Source organism: Staurois parvus, unplaced genomic scaffold (assembly GCF_062004578.1).
Source record: "Staurois parvus isolate SC_StPar_1 unplaced genomic scaffold, SC_StPar_1.0 ptg000694l, whole genome shotgun sequence".
NCBI classification, from domain to species: Eukaryota; Metazoa; Chordata; class Amphibia; order Anura; family Ranidae; genus Staurois; species Staurois parvus.
In genome coordinates, this window is record NW_028318490.1 from 1,475,152 (window position 1) to 1,497,386 (window position 22,235).

At 47.3% G+C, this 22,235-nt stretch overlaps 1 protein-coding gene across 1 annotated transcript in view; it reads left to right on the forward strand.

Moving 5' to 3' along the window:
* RCOR2 (REST corepressor 2) overlaps positions 1-22,235 on the forward strand; it is a 129,462-nt gene that overhangs the window by 41,887 nt on the left and 65,340 nt on the right. The window lies entirely within an intron of this gene.

Below are 22,235 nucleotides of genomic sequence, written 5' to 3' on the forward strand. Positions count from 1 at the left end.
TCCTCACTGCGCTGGTGAAGAAAGCTACTCATCATCGACTGCAGACTGAGGCAGCCGCTGCTGGTGGAGCTGCCACTGCTCCTACCACCCCACCCCTCCCCTGCTGCCATGCCAGCGGAACGCGAGCGCACAGGGCCCACAGTGTCTGAGGATGGACGATGGCGCACAAAGGCAGAGACCAACTGACTACATAGGTGGTTTTTATAGTACGTAATTTTGGCCTCCCTCTCAGCAGGTGTGAAAAAGGCCACCATTTTGGACCGGTAGCGAGGGTCCAACAAGGTGGACAGCCAAAAGTCATCCCTCTGTCTGATGGTTATTATTCGGCTGTCGCTACGCAAGCAACCGAGCATGCTATGGGCCATTTGTGCCAAGGAATGCGAGGGACTCCCTGCCTCCATCTCCACAGCATACTGCCACGGTGCGTCTGGGTCCTCTGTCTCCTCCTCCTCCTCCTCTACCAGATGCTCCTGCTCCTCCACTCCTGTCCGCTGAGTGGAAAAACCACCCATTTCACTCAATAATTCCTGAGCACAAATGTCCTCCTCTACCTCCTCCTCTTCTTCCTGTCCTGCCCCCACAGGGGTCATGTGGCGTTGAGATCTGTGCGCCACGTCTACCGCACCCTGACCAGCCATTGTTAACAGCATTTGTTCCAGGACGTGCAACAGAGGAATGACGTCGTTCATCCCATAGTCCTGCCGACTCACGAATAGCGTGGCCTCCTCAAAGGGCCTGAGCAAGCGGCAGGTGTCACGCATGAGCTGCCAATGGCTGACATCTAAGTTACACAGGGGAGTACCTTTATCCGCTTGTAACATCAGGAAATCGGTGATGGCCTTTCGCTGCTCGTAAAGGCGGTCTAACATGTGTAGGGTTGAATTCCACCTTGTTGCAACGTCGCAGATCAGGCGATGCTGTGGAATTCCGTTCTGCCGCTGCAGCTCAATGAGGGTGTTCTTTGCGGTGTAGGAATGGCTGAAATGCATGCACAGTTTACGTGACATTTTAAGGATGTCTTGCAGTGGGATGGTGGATTTTAGGAACCGCTTGACAACCAGATTGAACACGTGAGCCATGCATGGCGCATGGCACAACCTTCCTTGACGCAGAGCAGACACCATGTTCTTTCCGTTGTCAGTCAACATGGTTCCGATTTTTAGTTTGCGCGGAGACAGCCATCTGTCGATTTCTCTGTTCATTACACTCAGCAGTTCCTCCCCTGTGTGACTACGTTCGCCAAGGCATACCAGGTGCAGCACAGCGTGACACCGTTGCGCCCTGCACATGTGATATGCCGGTCGGGTAATGGGACTTGGCACGGGGGTGGCGGCTGAGGACACGGCGGAAAAAGAGGTGGTAGAGGCGGACATGCTTGCTGGACCAAGGACGTGCAAACGTGGAGGCAAAAGCGTCGTGACCTGTCCAAGTTGCTGGTGCGGCTGTGCCGGCACCACGTTCACCCAGTGGGCCGTAAATGACATGTACTGTCCCTGACCGTAGTTACAGCTCCCACACGTCGGCGCTGCCGTGCACTTTGGCAGAGACCGACATGCTCAAAGACTGGCCCACCATCTCTTCTACATGTGAATGCAGGGCTGGCACTGCCTTTTGGGCAAAGAAATGACGGCTTGGCACTCTCCACCGCGGCGCGGCACAAGCCATCATTTCTCGGAAAGGTGCTGAGTCCACCAGTTGGAAAGGGAGGGACTGCAGCACCAGCAACTTGGACAGGAGGACGTTCAGCTTTTGCACCGTCGGGTGCGTGCTCGCAAACTGTTGTCTCTTGGATACGGATTCCAAGAAAGACTGTTGACGGAATCCGAGAAGAGGAGTAGCAGGAGAAGGAGCATCTGAACGAGCGGAAGATGCCAATGAGCGACAACTCCCCTCAGCAGAGGTGTTGGAGCCTTGACTGGCTGATAGAGGGCGATTGACGACGTCGGGTGACGGAGCAAGTAACGGAGCGGGTGATGGAGCGGGGGCTGGGGCAGGCAGAACCGCCGTATGTTTATCACGGTTTTCCCAGGCCACCGAATGGTGACGCTGCATATGCTGACGCAACGCTGTAGTCCCAACATGGGCCCCCTGGCCACGCTTGCATTTCTGGCCACATAGTCGACATACGGCTACATTTACTTCCTCGGGCGGCTTGAGGAAAAATTGCCACACCACCGAGTAGGAAACTTTGCCCCCGCTACTCTTCACTGGCTGACTGCTACTTCCTCCGTGCGCACCGGCACCACTACTGGCCGTGGTGGTAGGCTGCAGTGGAGCTGGTGCTCTACTCCGTGGACGTTTGGCTCCACTGACACTGATGCGACCCTGCTGCTGTCTCCTGGGCAACCCACCGACTGTTTTGCTCGCTGCCAAGCTGCCACCCTCTTCTCCTGATGATGCGGAAGAAATTGCCTGATGACGACGAGGCTGCCAAGTGCGATCAACCTCCTCATCATCAAGTAGGGTCTCCGCCTCACTACTAGCCCCCTCGGCTGCGTCTGGGTCAGGAGACAGACCTGTCTCTAGACCGGCTACCGAGCCACTCTCCTCGCCAGTACTTGTTCGCTTGGCTGCTGAAAAGGCCGATGTCTCCCCCCGTTCCTGACCGCCCTCTGTTAGCTCTTCCTCACTGTACAGTGGGGCTGAGCCCACAGCATGCGATACTTCGCTTGGTGAGGGAACAGCAAAGGACAGGGGCAGGTAGAGGACACGTGATTTCAGTGGGCTTGGTCCCGGGCCATGCCAACTAACGGTTGTGTCTGACGTACCCACCGACCGTTGGCTGTAGGTGTCAGAGGTGACCTGGGAAGAGGAAGACGACCGAGCCAACCAATCAATGACGGCAGGGTTGTCGGTGGAGACACGACCGCTGGATGACACCGGGAGCACTGGCCTCTGGCTGCGAATACTGCTGCCTCGACCCCTTCCTCTGCTGCCACGTCTGCTCGCTCCTAAAACATTGCCTCCTCTGCCACTCCTCTGCATGTTGTCTGACATACTATTTAATTCAACGATTAGGTGTCCCTGAGTAACAATTCTCTGGCACTCAGTAACAATTCTGTCTGTCCCTGAGTATGAATTCTGTGGCCCTGAGTAACAATTCTGTGTCTGTGCGAGTAACAATTCTGTGTCTGTGCGAGTAACAATTCTGTGTCTGTGCAAGTAACAATTTTGTGTCTGTGCGAGTAACAATTCTCTGGCACTCAGTAACAATTCTGTCTGTCCCTGAGTAACAATTCTCTGGCACTCAGTAACAATTCTGTCTGTCCCTGAGTAACAATTCTCTGGCACTCAGTAACAATTCTGTCTGTCCCTGAGTAACAATTCTCTGGCACTCAGTAACAATTCTGTCTGTCCCTGAGTATGAATTCTGTGGCCCTGAGTAACAATTCTGTGTCTGCGCGAGTAACAATTCTGTGTCTGTGCAAGTAACAATTTTGTGTCTGTGCAAGTAACAATTTTGTGTCTGTGCGAGTAACAATTCTCTGGCACTCAGTAACAATTCTGTCTGTCCCTGAGTAACAATTCTCTGGCACTCAGTAACAATTCTGTCTGTCCCTGAGTAACAATTCTCTGGCACTCAGTAACAATTCTGTCTGTCCCTGAGTAACAATTCTCTGGCACTCAGTAACAATTGTGTGTCTGTGCAAGTAACAATTCTGTGTCTGTGCAAGTAACAATTTTGTGTCTGTGAGAGTAACAATTCTCTGGCACTCAGTAACAATTCTGTCTGTCCCTGAGTAACAATTCTCTGGCACTCAGTAACAATTCTGTCTGTCCCTGAGTATGAATTCTGTGGCCCTGAGTAACAATTCTGTCTCTGTGCGAGTAACAATTCTGTGTCTGTGCAAGTAACAATTTTGTGTCTGTGAGAGTAACAATTCTCTGGCACTCAGTAACAATTCTGTCTGTCCCTGAGTAACAATTCTCTGGCACTCAGTAACAATTCTGTCTTCCCTGAGTAACAATTCTCTGGCACTCAGTAACAATTCTGTCTGTCCCTGAGTATGAATTCTGTGGCCCTGAGTAACAATTCTGTCTCTGTGCGAGTAACAATTCTGTGTCTGTGCAAGTAACAATTTTGTGTCTGTGAGAGTAACAATTCTCTGGCACTCAGTAACAATTCTGTCTGTCCCTGAGTAACAATTCTCTGGCACTCAGTAACAATTCTGTCTGTCCCTGAGTATGAATTCTGTGGCCCTGAGTAACAATTGTGTGTCTGTGCAAGTAACAATTCTGTGTCTGTGCAAGTAACAATTTTGTGTCTGTGAGAGTAACAATTCTCTGGCACTCAGTAACAATTCTGTCTGTCCCTGAGTAACAATTCTCTGGCACTCAGTAACAATTCTGTCTGTCCCTGAGTAACAATTCTGTCTGTCCCTGAGTATGAATTCTGTGGCCCTGAGTAAGAATTCTCTGGCACTCAGTAACAATTCTGTCTGTCCCTGAGTATGAATTCTGTGGCCCTGAGTAACAATTGTGTGTCTGTGCAAGTAACAATTCTGTGTCTGTGCAAGTAACAATTTTGTGTCTGTGAGAGTAACAATTCTCTGGCACTCAGTAACAATTCTGTCTGTCCCTGAGTAACAATTCTCTGGCACTCAGTAACAATTCTGTCTGTCCCTGAGTATGAATTCTGTGGCCCTGAGTAACAATTCTGTCTCTGTGCGAGTAACAATTCTGTGTCTGTGCAAGTAACAATTTTGTGTCTGTGAGAGTAACAATTCTCTGGCACTCAGTAACAATTCTGTCTGTCCCTGAGTAAGAATTCTCTGGCACTCAGTAACAATTCTGTCTGTCCCTGAGTAACAATTCTCTGGCACTCAGTAACAATTCTGTCTGTCCCTGAGTAACAATTCTGTCTGTCCCTGAGTATGAATTCTGTGGCCCTGAGTAAGAATTCTCTGGCACTCAGTAACAATTCTGTCTGTCCCTGAGTATGAATTCTGTGGCCCTGAGTAACAATTGTGTGTCTGTGCAAGTAACAATTCTGTGTCTGTGCAAGTAACAATTTTGTGTCTGTGAGAGTAACAATTCTCTGGCACTCAGTAACAATTCTGTCTGTCCCTGAGTAACAATTCTCTGGCACTCAGTAACAATTCTGTCTGTCCCTGAGTAACAATTCTCTGGCACTCAGTAACAATTCTGTCTGTCCCTGAGTAACAATTCTCTGGCACTCAGTAACAATTCTGTCTGTCCCTGAGTAACAATTCTGTCTGTCCCTGAGAATGAATTCTGTGGCCCTGAGTAAGAATTCTCTGGCACTCAGTAACAATTCTGTCTGTCCCTGAGTAACAATTCTCTGGCACTCAGTAACAATTCTGTCTGTCCCTGAGTATGAATTCTGTGGCCCTGAGTAACAATTGTGTGTCTGTGCAAGTAACAATTCTGTGTCTGTGCAAGTAACAATTTTGTGTCTGTGAGAGTAACAATTCTCTGGCACTCAGTAACAATTCTGTCTGTCCCTGAGTAACAATTCTCTGGCACTCAGTAACAATTCTGTCTGTCCCTGAGTAACAATTCTGTCTGTCCCTGAGTATGAATTCTGTGGCCCTGAGTAAGAATTCTCTGGCACTCAGTAACAATTCTGTCTGTCCCTGAGTATGAATTCTGTGGCCCTGAGTAACAATTGTGTGTCTGTGCAAGTAACAATTCTGTGTCTGTGCAAGTAACAATTTTGTGTCTGTGAGAGTAACAATTCTCTGGCACTCAGTAACAATTCTGTCTGTCCCTGAGTAACAATTCTCTGGCACTCAGTAACAATTCTGTCTGTCCCTGAGTATGAATTCTGTGGCCCTGAGTAACAATTCTGTCTCTGTGCGAGTAACAATTCTGTGTCTGTGCAAGTAACAATTTTGTGTCTGTGAGAGTAACAATTCTCTGGCACTCAGTAACAATTCTGTCTGTCCCTGAGTAAGAATTCTCTGGCACTCAGTAACAATTCTGTCTGTCCCTGAGTAACAATTCTCTGGCACTCAGTAACAATTCTGTCTGTCCCTGAGTAACAATTCTGTCTGTCCCTGAGTATGAATTCTGTGGCCCTGAGTAAGAATTCTCTGGCACTCAGTAACAATTCTGTCTGTCCCTGAGTATGAATTCAGTGGCCCTGAGTAACAATTGTGTGTCTGTGCAAGTAACAATTCTGTGTCTGTGCAAGTAACAATTTTGTGTCTGTGAGAGTAACAATTCTCTGGCACTCAGTAACAATTCTGTCTGTCCCTGAGTAACAATTCTCTGGCACTCAGTAACAATTCTGTCTGTCCCTGAGTAACAATTCTCTGGCACTCAGTAACAATTCTGTCTGTCCCTGAGTAACAATTCTCTGGCACTCAGTAACAATTCTGTCTGTCCCTGAGTAACAATTCTGTCTGTCCCTGAGAATGAATTCTGTGGCCCTGAGTAAGAATTCTCTGGCACTCAGTAACAATTCTGTCTGTCCCTGAGTAACAATTCTCTGGCACTCAGTAACAATTCTGTCTGTCCCTGAGTAAAAATTCTGTGGCCCTAATAACGTTTCTGTGGCCCTAAGTAACAATTCTCTGGCACTGAGTAACAATTCTGTCTGTCCCTGAGTATGAATTCTGTGGCCCTAACTAGCGTTTCTTTGTCCCTAAATAACGATTCTGTGGCCCTCATTAACAAGTCTGTGTCCCTGAGTAATGGTTCTCTGTCCCTAAGTAACTTCTCTCTGTCCCCAATTCTCGTTTCTGTGGCCCTAACTCTGTCCCTGTCCCTAGTACAGAGCGGTCTGCCTCTGTTCAATGACTGCAGGCAAATGAAGATTTCCAAAATGGCCGCTATATATACCTCGACCATTACACAGTGCTGGCTGGCTGGCTGCTGATTGGCTGATGCGATCACATGTCGTTGAGGAATGCATTATGGGGCAGCGCGCCTTGTCTGCGCGCCTTCCCCGACATCCCCGCTCCGTCGCCGCACATGTCAGCCGCCATTTTCGGAAAAATTTCGATTCGCGCGTCCGAATTAGGCTGTTTTTCGGATTCGGCACGAATCGAAATTTTTCCGATATTCGACTCGAATTCCACTTCGGATACTTCGATTCGCTCATCTCTAAATATAATCATATAATTTCCTTTAGGCCTCATGCACACTGCAGCTGTCAAACACCTATTTTACAGGCTTTGACTTTTTTTTTTCTGGCCCAAAACGCCCATTTGTGCTAATTTATGTGTCCATGCACACATAGGCATTTAGAGGCAGGGATATTTCAGAGCATAAATCCGATCGTGTCAAAATCATGTTCAGGAGAGGAGCATTTGGGCAAAAAAAACACCCGACACACCTAAACATGCTTAAATGCTAAGTGTAATTAGTGCTTGAGCTTTCATTCATTTCAAGTAATCAGAATAAATTAATATTCTGGCCAATGAAATTAATATAATGTGAAGCATTGCTGCTGATTATTATACAGTTAAATGGTAACTTCAGACAAAACTTTTTTTAGTGTTTTTTCTTTTTGCCAGGAGTTCTACATTCCTTGACAGCAGGTAAGAACAACACCTTCTGTATATACTGCTTGCTATATATTGGCCATTTAGGGTTGTTAGGATGCCCACACATCTGATCCAATCACAAAACAACATCTTTTAAAAGCACCTTCATGAAAAAGTAAGGCAGGCTATAGATTATGCGATTTTCCTTTCCACAACCATGGATTTGCCATAAAGAGTGCAGCCAGCCCCCTGTCACCTGTCCAAGTGTCACTAGTTCTGCCACTAAAGCAGGCCATAGATGGGGCAAAAAACGTCCGTTTTTTTTGTAAAAAACAAAAAATCGGTCGTTCAGTTGGCCGACGTTACCACCATTGGTAAAAAAAAACAGCTGATTTTCGTCCCGTCTACGGCCAGCAAATATAATAGCGGTGTCCCTGCAGAGAGCTCCGCTATTATATTTGACATTTAAAAGTATAGCAAAGTTGCAACATTGTATCTATTTGTATCCATTTCAGATACAAATGTTTCTATTCGGATACAAATAGATACAATGTTGCAACCACAATACTTTCAAATGTCAAATATAATAGCGGAGCTCTCTGCAGGGACACTCCGCTATTATTTTTGATATTTAAAAGTATTGCAGTTGCAACATTGTATCTATTTGTATCCAAATAGATACATCTGTATCCAAAATGGATACAAATAGATACAGATATTCTTCTTCTTTTTCTTTGTCTTCATCTTCTTTTCCTTCTTGCAGGTCACGGCTCATGCGCATTTTTTTTTAATCGGTAAAAAGATCGGCCAATTTGCCCATCATTGCCGTGAAAATCGGCCGATCGACAAAATCGGACGTTTTTTTCCCAACATAACCGATTAAAAATATGTGTAAAAATCACGAAAAACGGCCGACAAATTCACCCACTAACGACCCGAAAATCGGCCGATTATTCTTTCGGACGCATTTTCGGACGATTTTCGATCCATCTATGGCCTGCATAACACTGCCATTCCTTATACCAGCGTCCTGATCACTGCTATTCCTCATACAAGTGTCCTGATCACCGCCCCACCCCAAACCAGTGCACTGATCTCTGCCATTCCTCAGGCCAGCGTCCTCATCACCGCTATTCCTCATACCAGTATCTTGATCACCGCCATTCACCAAACCAGCGCCCTGATCACCGCCATACCCCATACTAGCATCTTGATCACCGCTATAAGCCATACCAACATCCTGATTACCTCTATACCCCATATCAGTGTCCTGTTCACTACCAAACCAGTGTCCTGATCACCTCCATACTTCATACCAGCATCCTGATCACCGCCATACCCCATACCAGCATCCTGATCACCTCCATACCTCATGCCAGCATCCTGATTACCTCCATACCTCATACCAGCATCCTGATCACCGCCATACCCCATACCAGCATCCTGATCACCTCCATACCTCATACCAGCATCCTGATCACCGTCATACCCCATACCAGCATCCTGATCACCTCCATACCTCATACCAGCATCCTGATCACCTCCATACCTCATACCAGCATCCTGATCACCGTCATACCCCATACCAGCATCCTGATCACCTCCATACCTCATACCAGCATCCTGATCACCGCCATACCCCATACCAGCATCCTGATCACTGTCATACCAGTGTTCTGATCACCGCCATACGAGCACCCTGATCACCAATATACCAACGTTCTGATAAACACCATACTGCTCAGTACCAGTGTGAGCAGTGTATCCAATTATTTTCATTGTCCTGGTTTTCCAAGACTTTTAAGCCCTGGTTCACATACAGTATATGCATGGGCGGCATTTGCGCAGCCAAGAGAGCCAATTCATGTGAATGGACTCTTGTGCCCTGTGACACGTAGGGAAGAAGTCCCTGCACCTCTTCCAAAAACGCAGCCCGTACGGGAACCTTGATTCCCAGTACGGTTGCATTTTCCAGTGCAGGTGGCATGCCATTAGAACTAATGGCACCTGCCCGCGGGTCCGCATTTCTCTGTGTGGGTGATGTGGCTGCACGGATTTTTGTGCGGATCCGTAGCAGCACCACCCATACAGATGTGAACCTAGCGTATATATGTAATATATTGTCAGGAAATTAGATGCAGAATTAATGCCCCTAGAACACCTTAAGGTGTTTCTTGGATGTTGGGCCCCTCTGTGTGGCTACGCTGTGAAAAAGTCTCACATGTGGTATCCCCATACTCGGGAAGAGTAGCAGAATGTGTTTTTGGGTGTAATTTTAAGTATGCTTATGCTGTGTGTGAGAAATATCTTATTAAATTGACAACTTTGTGTAAGATAACTAATTTTCATTTTCTTTAAGCATTTTCCAAAGTCTTCAAAAGACTCACAATGCCTCCTAAAAATACCTTTGGGTATTTCCTCCAAAATGGGGTCATTCTATGAGTGTTTTTACTGTCCTGGTACTCCAGGGCTTCCAAAAATGTGATAGGTAGTAAGGAAATTAACTGTGTAATTTATTCCCCTAGAAGTTCCTTGGATTTTGGGCCCTGCTGTGTTTTGGGTTGTATTTCCAAGTATGTCTATACTGTGTGTTAGAAATATCTTATTCATTGACAACTTTGTGTGAAAAAAAAATAATTTTTATATTCTTGCCTACATTTTCCAAAAACTGGACAACTTTGTGAAAAAAGAACAAACTGTATTTACATTTTTTCAGTTTTAAAAAACTGACAAAAAATTAAAACTTCAAAAATTCAACATATCTCTTATTAAATACCTTTTACTATCTACTTTCCAAAACTGAGTCATTTGGTGGCTATTTGCACTGATCTGGCATTTTGGGGCCTCAAGAAATGAGATGGGCAGTCAGTACATTAGGACTGATCAGTTTACAAATACACTGTATATAGCATAGTTTGTAGGCTCTATAACTTTCACACAGTCTAATATACAGTGATTTGGGTTATTTTCACAAAACAAAATGTAGTAGAATACATTTTGCCCTAAATGTATGAAGACAGATTATGTATTTGCAAACTTTTATAACATAGAAAAATATTTTGTTCCAAATTTTTTGGTATTTTTCTTTATTTAGCAGAAAACACAAAATCCAGTGGTGATTAAATACCACCAAAAGAAAGCTCTGTTTCTAAAAAGATACAAATTTCATTTGGGTACAGTGTTGCATGGCTGAGTAATTGCTGTTCAAAGTGTGACAGCTCTGAAAGCTGAAAATTGGCCTGGACTGGAAGGGAGCTGAAAGTGTCCGGACTTGAAATGGTTACGGTAAATGTGTTTATCATGTGCCACTTCTTTTGGTACCTGGACAATTTGGTAGTGTGGCATGGTTGCTAATTGACAGCATTGTTCTGATATGTCCTTATACTGTAAGGGATAAAGACTGGACTGTCAATGTTGAAGTCTAGATCAGGTCAGTCATGCCAATTTTAGTGCATATGGTCAGATTTAAACACATATGATTTTTTTTTTACCAGCCCAGATCTAACCTGAGTGTCGTGATAACCTGCCTCCATTCTTTCTCCATGCCTACTAATTTACAACTCATATGCCAGCCTTTAACTAGCATCACCCACACTCATTATGTGTTTTTGACACTGTCGTCGCCCACACTAGCCTGGCTGTCTCTTTCTTCTCGCACATTCCTTTCTGTTTATCATGAGCTCTGTGGATGTGTTCTTTTCCACACAGATATTGGGTGTGAGTTCAAAAACTGAAAGAGGAAATTTGCAGGTGCTATCCATATCAAAAAGTTAGATTCAAAATACGGTAATTTTATTTTTCTTGTGTTAATTTGTAAGTATCCACCACTTATGTAGATGCTGTAGACAAAATCTATTACAGTGGTTCCAAAGGTAGCAGAGTTTTTTTTTTTACCATAAAGCAGGGATCTACAAACTGCGGCCCGTGGGCCAGTCATGTCCTTTTGCTTGCCTTTATCCACCCCTTGGGGCACTATTCCTCCCACTCTAACCAGTGATGAGGAACTATACCTCCCACTGACACCAATGATGGGACAGTATACCTCCCACGGACACCAATGATGGGACTCTATACCTCCCACTGACACCAATAATGGGGCACTATTCCTCCCGCTGACACCAATAATGGGGCACTATTCCTCCCACTGACACCAATAATGGGGGACTATTCCTCCTACTGACACCAATGATGGGACACTATACCTCCCACTGACACCAATAATGGGGCACTATTCCTCCCACTGACACCAATAATGGGGCACTATTCCTCCCACTGACACCAATAATAGGGCACTATTCCTCCCACTGACACCAATAATATATATATTTTTTACTCTCACTGACCACCATGCCAATGGCATTGTTTACTCCCACTGATGCCAGGGCATTTTCTACTCCCACTTGTCATAGTCTGGCACTGCTAAAGTTTGAAGGGTAGTAAACTGGCCCTTTGTTTCAAAACTTTGGAGACTCCTGCCTTAAAGGATAAGTTCATCTTTGGAGCATGTTACATGTTCCACCCATATTTAGGGTGGAATGTGTAACATGTTCTAGCTCCTCCTCTTTTTCCTCCCAATCCCCCTTCCCTGAGACAGCGGGCAGGGATCTTTTCTCTGCACCCATTGTCTGAATTTAAAAACCACATGGCCAAGTGGGGCTTCACCCACACAACAGCACCATTCATTCACAGAGTTCTGTGAATGTATTAACTACAAGTACCGTTGGCCGCCATAGCCAGCAGATTGTAGTTCTGAATGCTGGTGAACACGCGTAATTCATTGATTCTTCCTGAAATTCAGTAACTGTCTGCCTGTACAGGAGGTATGGGCAGACAGCTGACTGAAAGCCTATTGGAGCCTGGCATTGCACCTGTGATCTGCTTATTGCGGGTGCAATGCCTTACAGGCTGCAGTGTAAAAAATAATAAATGCATATTTTTTTACCTGCAAAAAGATGTGTATTTATTTATTTTTTAATTTATAAAAGGTGAATTTATCCTTTAACCACCTCCCGACCGTGCCATAGCCGAAAGATGGCTACAGCGCGGTCATCTATAGACGTCCTTTCGGAACCCCGCCCCCTGCATGTCCCCGGGGCACTCTGTGATTGCTGTGTCCTTTGGACACAGCTGATCACAGATCGAGGTAAAGGGCCAAGCACAGTGGCTCTTTATCTTGTGATCAGCTGATCACATATAAACAGACTCGGCATTTCCTTTCCGCATGCACTGTCATTCTGAGAGGAAAGGAAAGCCAATAATCGGCAATTCTGACAGCACACAGTTACATTGACAATCAGGGCACTGGGTGCCCACAGTTGAGATGCTGGCACCAGGAGAAGAGGGAGAGAAGGGATGGCGCAGGTGAGCACATCGCTGGATCCTGGGACAGGTGAGTGTGTGTGTTAAAAGTCAACAGCTACAGTTTTTGTAGGTGCTGACTTCTTTTAATAAACACACAAATGACTGTAACTCCGCTTTAAAAAAGATCTCCATTTTACCTTTAATGTAGTATTAAACCATCAACAGTTTTTAGCCAACCTCAACCATTCTCCAGTAAACTGACAGTTCAAATTCTTGTCTCAGCACTTGCAGTTTTACAGCTTTAGGCTATGCTCCCACCTGTGAGTCTTTTAGCGTGTTTTCAGAAGTGCTGAACATATGACAACATTTTTTGTATGGTTTTCTATGAGTCCCATTCATATCAGTTTCCGGCAGTGCACTTTTGGAAGAAGTGTGGGGACTCTTTTCATGTGGGAAGGTGTTTTTTTTGTGTCCACAGGCGTCAATGGAACTGTATCAAAAATACAGGTAGAAGCATTCTTAGTAGGATTTTGGTTTAATAGCTAGTCCCCTCCTGCAAAAAAAGCTTATAGTATGAAAGGCCCATATACAGGTATGAACCTCGCCTTACATGCTGCTTGCTCCTGCATTCTCAGTGCTGCTTCCCTGAACTTGTGGCCTTTACGGGAAAGTGTTAAAGTGGTTTTAACTCCTTCCTGCCGGCCGTACACATATATGCTGCCTCTCTGCAGGTGGGCCTTAATGCTGAGAGGTTCCATATATGAATACCTAAAGATAAACAGAGGTGTGCCGAGAGCTCACAACCTGTGTACTCCCAACACAGTTACTGGCGGGCTAACTGAAAGCTCCCAATCAGGAGCTTTCTGATCATGTGACTGCTGTGACAGACAATCATGGCGGTTGCATGATTAGAAAGCCCACCTCCCAGCATCTGAAACCCCTTAAAGAGCCAAGAGGCGCCAGCTCCAATGGGTTAAGTCAAAAAGTGTTTTACCTTAATGCATTCTCTGCAGTAAGGTAAACTCCCCACCAGGGGCGGACTGACAACTCATGGGGCCCCCGGGCAATAGGGGGTCATGGGGCTCCTGTGTCCTCGCCCACACTCAAACCACACCCAAAAAAGCCTATAAAAGGTACCAAGGGGCATCTCATGGCACCCACTACTGACCCCGGGCCCTCGGGCAGTGCCCGAGTTCCCAAATGGTCAGTCCGCTCCTGCTCCCCACTCCATCCCTGAATACATACAGTACCTGTCTCTTCTCATGATCCACTGCTGTCCTGGCTGAAGTCCCGGTCTCCCTTTTTCCTGGTCTCACAAGAGGCTGCTTCTCTCAGTTAAATCCTGTGAGAAGGGAGTGGAGGACATGGCAGATCCACACTTTGTGTGTGTGTGTGTCTATGGATGCACACAGCCTGGCTCAGGAGCACATGGCTTGCTATGGGGGCACCTGCAGGAAAGGAGGAGTGGACAGTGCTGCTCCTCCAGAAGAGGAGGTAAGGGACCGCTCTGTGTGATACCATTGCACAGAGCAGGTAAGTATAACATTTTTTATTTTAATTATAAAAAAATTCTTTACAATCACATGGGCAGTGCAGCTGGAGTTAGTTTGGAGGGAGAAGCACCCGAAGCTCTGAAGCTGTGTAATCCCTGCATGCAAGGGTGACTCCATAGAATGCTGCAAGAGAAGGGAGCCACCATGAAACCTGAGGCAATGGTCATGGCACCAGTTTAAACAGGAACATAGGTAAGGGTCATTTTTTTTAATCAAGTAGCTGCTGGAAGTACTTGAAGCGGAGTTCCAGGCTCCCCTCCCCCTCCCAAAAAAAAATAAAAATTAGAAGCCATAAATACTGTAGTTGCTGACTTTTAATATAAGGGAAATTACAGTGGATATAAAAAGTCTACACACCCCTATGTCAGGTTTCTGTGATGTAAAAAAAATGAGACAAAGATAAATCATTTCAGAACTTTTTCTACCTTTAATGTGACCTATAAACTGTACAACTCAATTGAAAAAAAGAAAAGCAAACTGAAATCTTTTGGGGGGGGGGGGGGTGGGAGTAAACATAAAAAACTAAAATAATGTGGTTGCATAAGTGTGCACACCCTCTTATGACTGGAGATGTAGCTGTGTTCAGAATTAAGCAATCACTTAACATCATGTTAAATAGGAGTCAGTACACACTGTCATCAGTTAAATTGCCTTTGATTAACCCCAAATAAAGTTTAGCTGTTCTAATAGGTCTTTCCTGACATTTTCTTAGTCACATCCTACAGCAAAAGCAATGGTGCGCAGACAGTTTTCAAAGCATCAGAGGGATCTCATTGTTAAAAGTTATCAGTCAGGAGAAGGGTACAAAATAATTTCCAAGGCATTAGATATACCATGGAACACAGTGAAGACAGTCATCGTCAAGTATAGAAAATATGACGCAAAAGTGACATTACCAAGAACTGGACATTCCTCCAAAATTGATGAAAAGACGAGAAGAAAACTGGCCTGGGAGGCTGCCAAGAGGCCTACAGCAACATTAAAGGATCTGCAGGAATATCTGCCAAGTACTGGCTGTGTGGTACACGTGACAACAATCTCCCATATTCTTCATATGTCTGGGCTATGGGGTAGAGTGGCAAGAAGGAAGTCTTTTCTTACAAAGAAAAACATCCAAGCCTGGCTAAATTTTGCAAAAACACATCTGAAGTCTCCCAAAAGCATGTTGGAAAATGTGTTATGGTCTGATGAAACCAAGGCTGAACTTTTTGGCCATAATTCCAAAAGATATGTTTGGCGCAAAAAACAACACTGCACATCACCACAAGAACACCATACCCACAGTGAAGCATGGTGGTGGCAGCATCATGCTTTGGGGCTGTTCTTCAGATGGAACTGGGGCCTTAGTCAAGGTAGAGCGAATTATGAACAGTTCCAAATACCAGTCAATATTTGCACAAAACCTTCAGGCTTCTTCTAGAAAGCTGAACATGAAGAGGAACTACCATCTTTCAGCATGACAACGACCCAAGCATACATCCAAATCAACAAAGGAATGGCTTCACCAGAAGATTAAGGTTTTGGAATGCCCCAGCCAGAGCCCAGACCTAAATCCGATTGAAAATCTGTGGGGTGATCTGAAAAGGGCTGTGCACAGGAGATACCCTCGCAATCTGACAGAGGTGGAGTGTTTTTGCAAGGAAGAGTGGGCAAAATTTGCAAGTCAAGATGTGCCATGCTGATAGACTCATACCCAAAAAGACTGAGTGCTGGAATCAAATGAAAAGGTGCTTCAACAAAGTATTAGTGTAAGGGTGTGTACACTAATGCAACCGTATTATTTTATTATTCTTCCCTCCATCCAAAAGATTTCAGTTTGTTGTTCAACTTATACAGTTTATAGATTTACATCACAGAAACCTGACATTTTTAACAGATGTGTGTGGAATTTTTATATCCACTGTACCTGTCCTGGGGGTCCAGTGATGTCCTCACCCTAACCTTCATTCAGCTTTGGGTGCTGGCGCCGGCATCTTCAGTAAGGGAAACTGGAAGTGGAGCCTTGAGTCTTTACAGCCAGTTTCCTCCTGCGCAAGTGCGAAGCACGCTGCACTTCGTGAATGGACCTGTAAAATGTCCTAGAAAGCTGTGAGGGTCAAGAGAGGGGGCCAGACTTCCAACTGGCTGCAGCAGTCTGACCTGGAAGTGGGAGTGGGTACTTGTCAAAACCAGATACCTGCTCCCCCCCCCAAAAAAAAGTGCCAAATGTGGAGGGGGGAGAAGGAGGCAGACAAGCAGAACTTCCCCTTTTGGGTGGAGTTCTGCTTTAAAGTGGAACTTCCTCCAAAAGAGGGGAGGTTCTGCTTTTTTGCCCCCTCCTGTTTCACATTTGGCACTTTTTTTGGGGGGGAGGGGGTGGGTTCCTGGTTTTACCAGGTATGTACTCCCACTTCCACCCGAATCGTATAGGCAATCTGAGCGGAAGTTCACCCCTTCTTCACCTGCAGCCTTCTGGGACACATCATAGGTCCCAGAATACTGTGGGACCGTTCACAAGACGCAGCGTGGCCTGTGCATGCGCAGTAGGAAGCTGCAAGCCTTCACAACCGCATTCCCTAGAAACCCGAAGCCCTAAAACTTGGACCCGAAGACCAGAAAAGAATCGGCTCGGGTGAGGATGGCGCTGGATCCCTGGACAGGGAAGTGTCCTTATATTATAGGTCAGAAGCTACAGTATTAGTTCAGGGTTTGTAGCCGACTTTCATTTTTTGTGGGAGACACTGTGGCTCCCCTTTAAACACTGAGGGCCGGATATCACTGTACAGAGCGACACACATTGGGGAGAATGCTACAATCCAGCAGAGGCGGTAGGTGACACGTAACGTGCCGTATTCCCTGCAGTCCCTGCTATCCACACCTGAGAGCTCCCCCTCCATGTCCAGGCACGGACTGAGACCGAGACATACAGCCAATGCTGGCTATAGACTGTGCTGAGCCGTGATTGGCCAGCGGCTGTGTTCTAGGATCCCCACACTGGCATGCTTCTGCAACCCTTGGAGCCAATCAGAACGGAGCGCTGTCTGTAACCGAAGCTCCCATCACACAATGGAGGCTCGGAGTTGTAGGTCGGCAGAGCGGAGCCGGGGTGTGACGAGGGACCGCAGAACACCATGTCGGGGCATAGGGCGGACACACGGGGCGCAACATACACAGCGACCTGATTGTCCGTCTATGATCAGACCTGCATTCCCGCAATGACTGGCTCGGCTTTGATGTCCGGTACTTTGTAGCCGGATGGAGGGCTGTGCCTGATCCATCGAGGTGACACGGGAGTCCGCACACAGTCCCCCCCCCCCCACCCACCATGGACATCGTGGACTGTCACCCCCCACACATTCCTCCATGTGTCTCCTGGAATATGACCCCCCCCTCCATGTGTGTCCTGGAATATGACCCTCCCCCTCCATGTGTGCAATCTGGAATATGACCCCCCCTCCATGTGTGCAATCTGGAATATGACCCCCCCTCCATGTGTGCAATCTGGAATATGACCCCCCCTCCATGTGTGCAATCTGGAATATGACCCCCCCTTCATGTGTGTCCTGGAATATGACCCCCCCCCCCATGTGTGTCCTGGAATATGACCCCCCCTTCCATGTGTGTCCTGGAATATGAACCCCCCCCCTCCATGTGTGTCCTGGAATATGACCCCCCCCTCCATGTGTGTCCTGGAATATGACCCCCCCCCCTCCATGTGTGTCCTGGAATATGACCCCCCCCCCCCATGTGTGTCCTGGAATATGACCCCCCCTCCATGTGTGTCCTGGAATATGAACCCCCTCCATGTGTGTCCTGGAATATGACCCCCCCCCCCTCCATGTGTGTCCTGGAATATGACCCCCCCCCTCCATGTGTGTCCTGGAATATGACCCCCCCCCCCTCCATGTGTGCAATCCGGAATATGACCCCCCCCCTCCATGTGTGCAATCTGGAATATGACCCCCCGCTCCATGTGTGCAATCTGGAATTTGACCCCCCCTTCATGTGTGCATCCTGGGATATGACCCCCCCATGTGTGCAATCTGATATATGACCCCCCCTCCATGTGTGCAATTTGGAATACGACCCCCCCACTCCTGTGTGCAGTCTGGAATATGACCCCCCCCCCCATCCTCCCGAGTGTGTCTTGGGATATGACCCCCCTCCATGTGTGCAATCTGGAATATGACCCCCACCCCCTCCAAGTGTGCAGTCTGGAATATCACCCACCCCCATCCTCCCATATGTGTCCTGGAATATGACCCCCCCCCCCATGTGCAGTCTTGAATATGACCCCCCCTCTGTGCAGTCTGGAATATGACCCCCCCCCCGTGTGCAGTCTGGAATATGACCCCCCCATGTGTGCAATCTGGAATATGACTCCCCCATGTGTGCAATCTGGAATATGACCCCCCCATGTGCAGTCTGGAATATGACCCCCTCCATGTGTGCAATCTGGAATATGACTCCCCCATGTGTGCAATCTGGAATATGACCCCCCCCATGTGCAGTCTGGAATATGACCCCCTCCATGTGTGCGATCTGGAATATGACTCCCCTATGTGTGCAATCTGGAATATGACCCCCCCCCCATGTGCAGTCTGGAATATGACCCCCCCCCCCGTGTGCAGTCTGGAATATGACGCCCCATCCTTCAATGTGTGTCCTGCAACATAACCCCCCTCCATGAGTGTAATCTGGAATTTAACCCCCTCCCCCGTGTGCAATCTGGAATATGACACCCCCCCCTCCATGTGTGCAATCTGGAATATGACCCCCCCCTCCATGTGTGCAGTCTGGAATAGCACCCCCCCCCCCTCCATGTGTGCAATCTGAAATATGACCCCTACCCCCTCCATGTGTGCAGTCTGGAATATCACCCCCCCCCCCTCCATGTGTGCAATCTGAAATATGACCCACACCCCCTCCATGATGTGTGCAATCTGGAATATGACCCCCCATGTGTGCAACCTGGAATATGACCCCCCCCCATGTAGTCTAGAGTATGACTCCTCCCCTCCATGTGTGCAATCTGTATTATGACCCCCCTCCAAGTGTGCAATCTGGAATATGACCCCCCCCCCAATGTGTGCATCCTGGAATACGACCCCCGTGTGCAATCTGTATTACGACCCCCCCATGTGTGCAATCTGGAATATTATTATACAGGATTTATATGACCCCTGCCCCCCCCCTTCATGTGTGCATCCTGGAATATGACCTTCCCCATGTGTGCAATCTGGAATATGACACCCCCCAATGCGTGCAATCTGGAATATGACACCCCTCAATGTGTGCATACTGGAATATGACACCCCCCAATGTGTGCATACTGGAATACGACCCCCCCATGTGTGCAACCTGGAATATGACACCCCCCCATATGTGCAATCTGGAATATGACCCTCCCCCATGTGCGCAATCTGGAATATGTCCCTCCCACACATATTCTGTTAGATATAATACCCTCCAAACTCTCCCATTAGATTACGTGTATGAATGTAGTCAGCCAACCCCCACCCATTATTTTATGTAGTCTGCAGCCAAGTATCTCCATCGTCTCTTATGAATGTATGTAGTCTGCTCTGTAGTCAAATGACCCCCCCCCCCCCCCCATCATCTCATATTGTCTGTATTTGGTACTCAGAAAAGTATCCCCAGTTTCTTTATGTAATCTGTAGCCCGGTGTCCCCCCCCCCCCCCCTCATCACCACCACCATATTTACCTTCATTAATTGTGCACTCAAATCCCCCCATCTCATGTATGTGTATGTATTCGGTCTGCAATGAAATCCCCCCGGATTTCGTGTATCTTTTATTACTCAGCAGGCAGATCCCCTTTTATATCCCGGGTGTGATATTATTATTAATCCATGTGTGTGTATGTAGTCTGCAGTCAGGAGCCCCCATCCTCAGCGTCTGGATTCAGCCAATCCCCCCCCCCCATCATTCCATAGACCAACTTTCCTCCCCATATCTCGTGTCTGTAATAGGTCTACATTCTGGTCATAGGTGAATTTGTAGCCAAATGCCTAATCACCCCCCCCCCCCCCACCACACACACACACACACACACACGTCTGTATTTAGTCAGTTTGTGCACTTGGTTTCCTCATCATCACATGACCTCTGCAGATCTTCACCTACACACTGATCTCCTGCAGATCGTCACATCCACACTGATCTCCTGCAGATCATCACATACACTCTGATCTCCTGCAGATCATCACATACACTCTGATCTCTGCAGGTCGTCACATCCACACTGACCTCCTGCAGATCGTCACATACACTCTGATCTCCTGCAGATCGTCACATACACTCTGATCTCTGCAGATCGTCACATACACTCTGATCTCTGCAGATCGTCACATGCACACTAATCTGCATATCTTCACCTACACAATGATCTCCCGCAGATCATCACATCCACTCTGATCTCTGCAGAGTATCACATCCACACTGATCTGTAGATCATCACTTTAAATTTCAATCTCCTGCATAGCATTACATCCGCACTAATCTCCTGCAGATCATCACATCTACACTGATCTCCTGCAGATCATCACATCCTCACTGATCTACAGATCATCACATACATTCTGATCTCCTGCAGATCATCACATCTACACTGATCTCCTGCAGATCATCACATCCTCACTGATCTGCAGATCATCACATCCACACTGATCTCCTGCAGATCGTCACCTACACACTGATCTCCTGCAGATCGTCACATCCACACTGATCTCTGCAGATCGTCACATACACACTGATCTCTGCAGATCGTCGCATCCACACTGATCTGCAGATCGTCGCATACACACTGATCTCCTCAGATCATCGCATCCACACTGATCTCCCGCAGATCATCGCATCCACACTAATCTCCCACAGATGATCACATCCACACTGATCTCCCGCAGATCATCACATCCACACTGATCTGCAGATCATCACATACACTCTGATCTCCTGCAGATCATCACATCCACACTGATCTGCAGATCATCACATCCACTCTGATCTCCTGCAGATCGTCACATCCACTCTGATCTCCTGCAGATCGTCACATCTACTCTGATCTCTGCAGATCATCACATCCACTCTGATCTCTGCAGAGTATCACATCCACACTGTTCTGTAGATCATCACATACACTTTGATCTCCTGCAGATCATCACATCCTCACTGATCTGCAGATCATCACATACACTCTGATCCTCTGCAGATCATCACATCCACACTGATCTCCAGATCATCACATACACACTGATCTCCTGCGGATCATCACATCCGCACTGATCAGCAGAGCATCACATCCACACTGATCTGCAGAGCATCACATCCACACTGATCTCTGGGGTTGTGCCCCCCTCCCCCAGTTTGTATTTCTCCATGATGATGAGGATGATGAAGGGTAGAGCTGACACTGAGGTGTGATGATTGGAGCAGATGGGGGCTGATAATACTACTTCTATAGGGTTGCCATGGGATACCGCCCTCCATGTGATGGTCAGAGTCCCCTCCATTTTCTGTGGGGTGGGGGAGGGGTGCAGTGTCTGAGGACATCTGGCCTGCAGTGGCGGGAGGACACTCCAACAAGGGTTAATGTCCCCTTCCCATCAAATAGTTCCTGTGGCCCCCTATGGAGGCCGTGTATGACCCCAGGAGGAGTGACCCTGTCCCTATAGAGCCCAGGCAGTCCTGTGGGAAGAGTTGTACACGCAGAACCCTGGTACTGAACTGGGATGGAGGTACACTTTAACAATGGCCAAGCGTCTAGTGGGGAGGGCTAGTGAGTGTGTGGGGGTATGTGCAGGCAAGGTGGGTGGGTAGGTAGGTGTCCCTGGGGAGGTGTGGGGGCGGGGCGGTGGTGGTAGAGGGGTCTGGGGAAGGGGAGGTCACATGGGGTGATGCCGGCAGCTGTACGCTCTCCGGAGTCTAG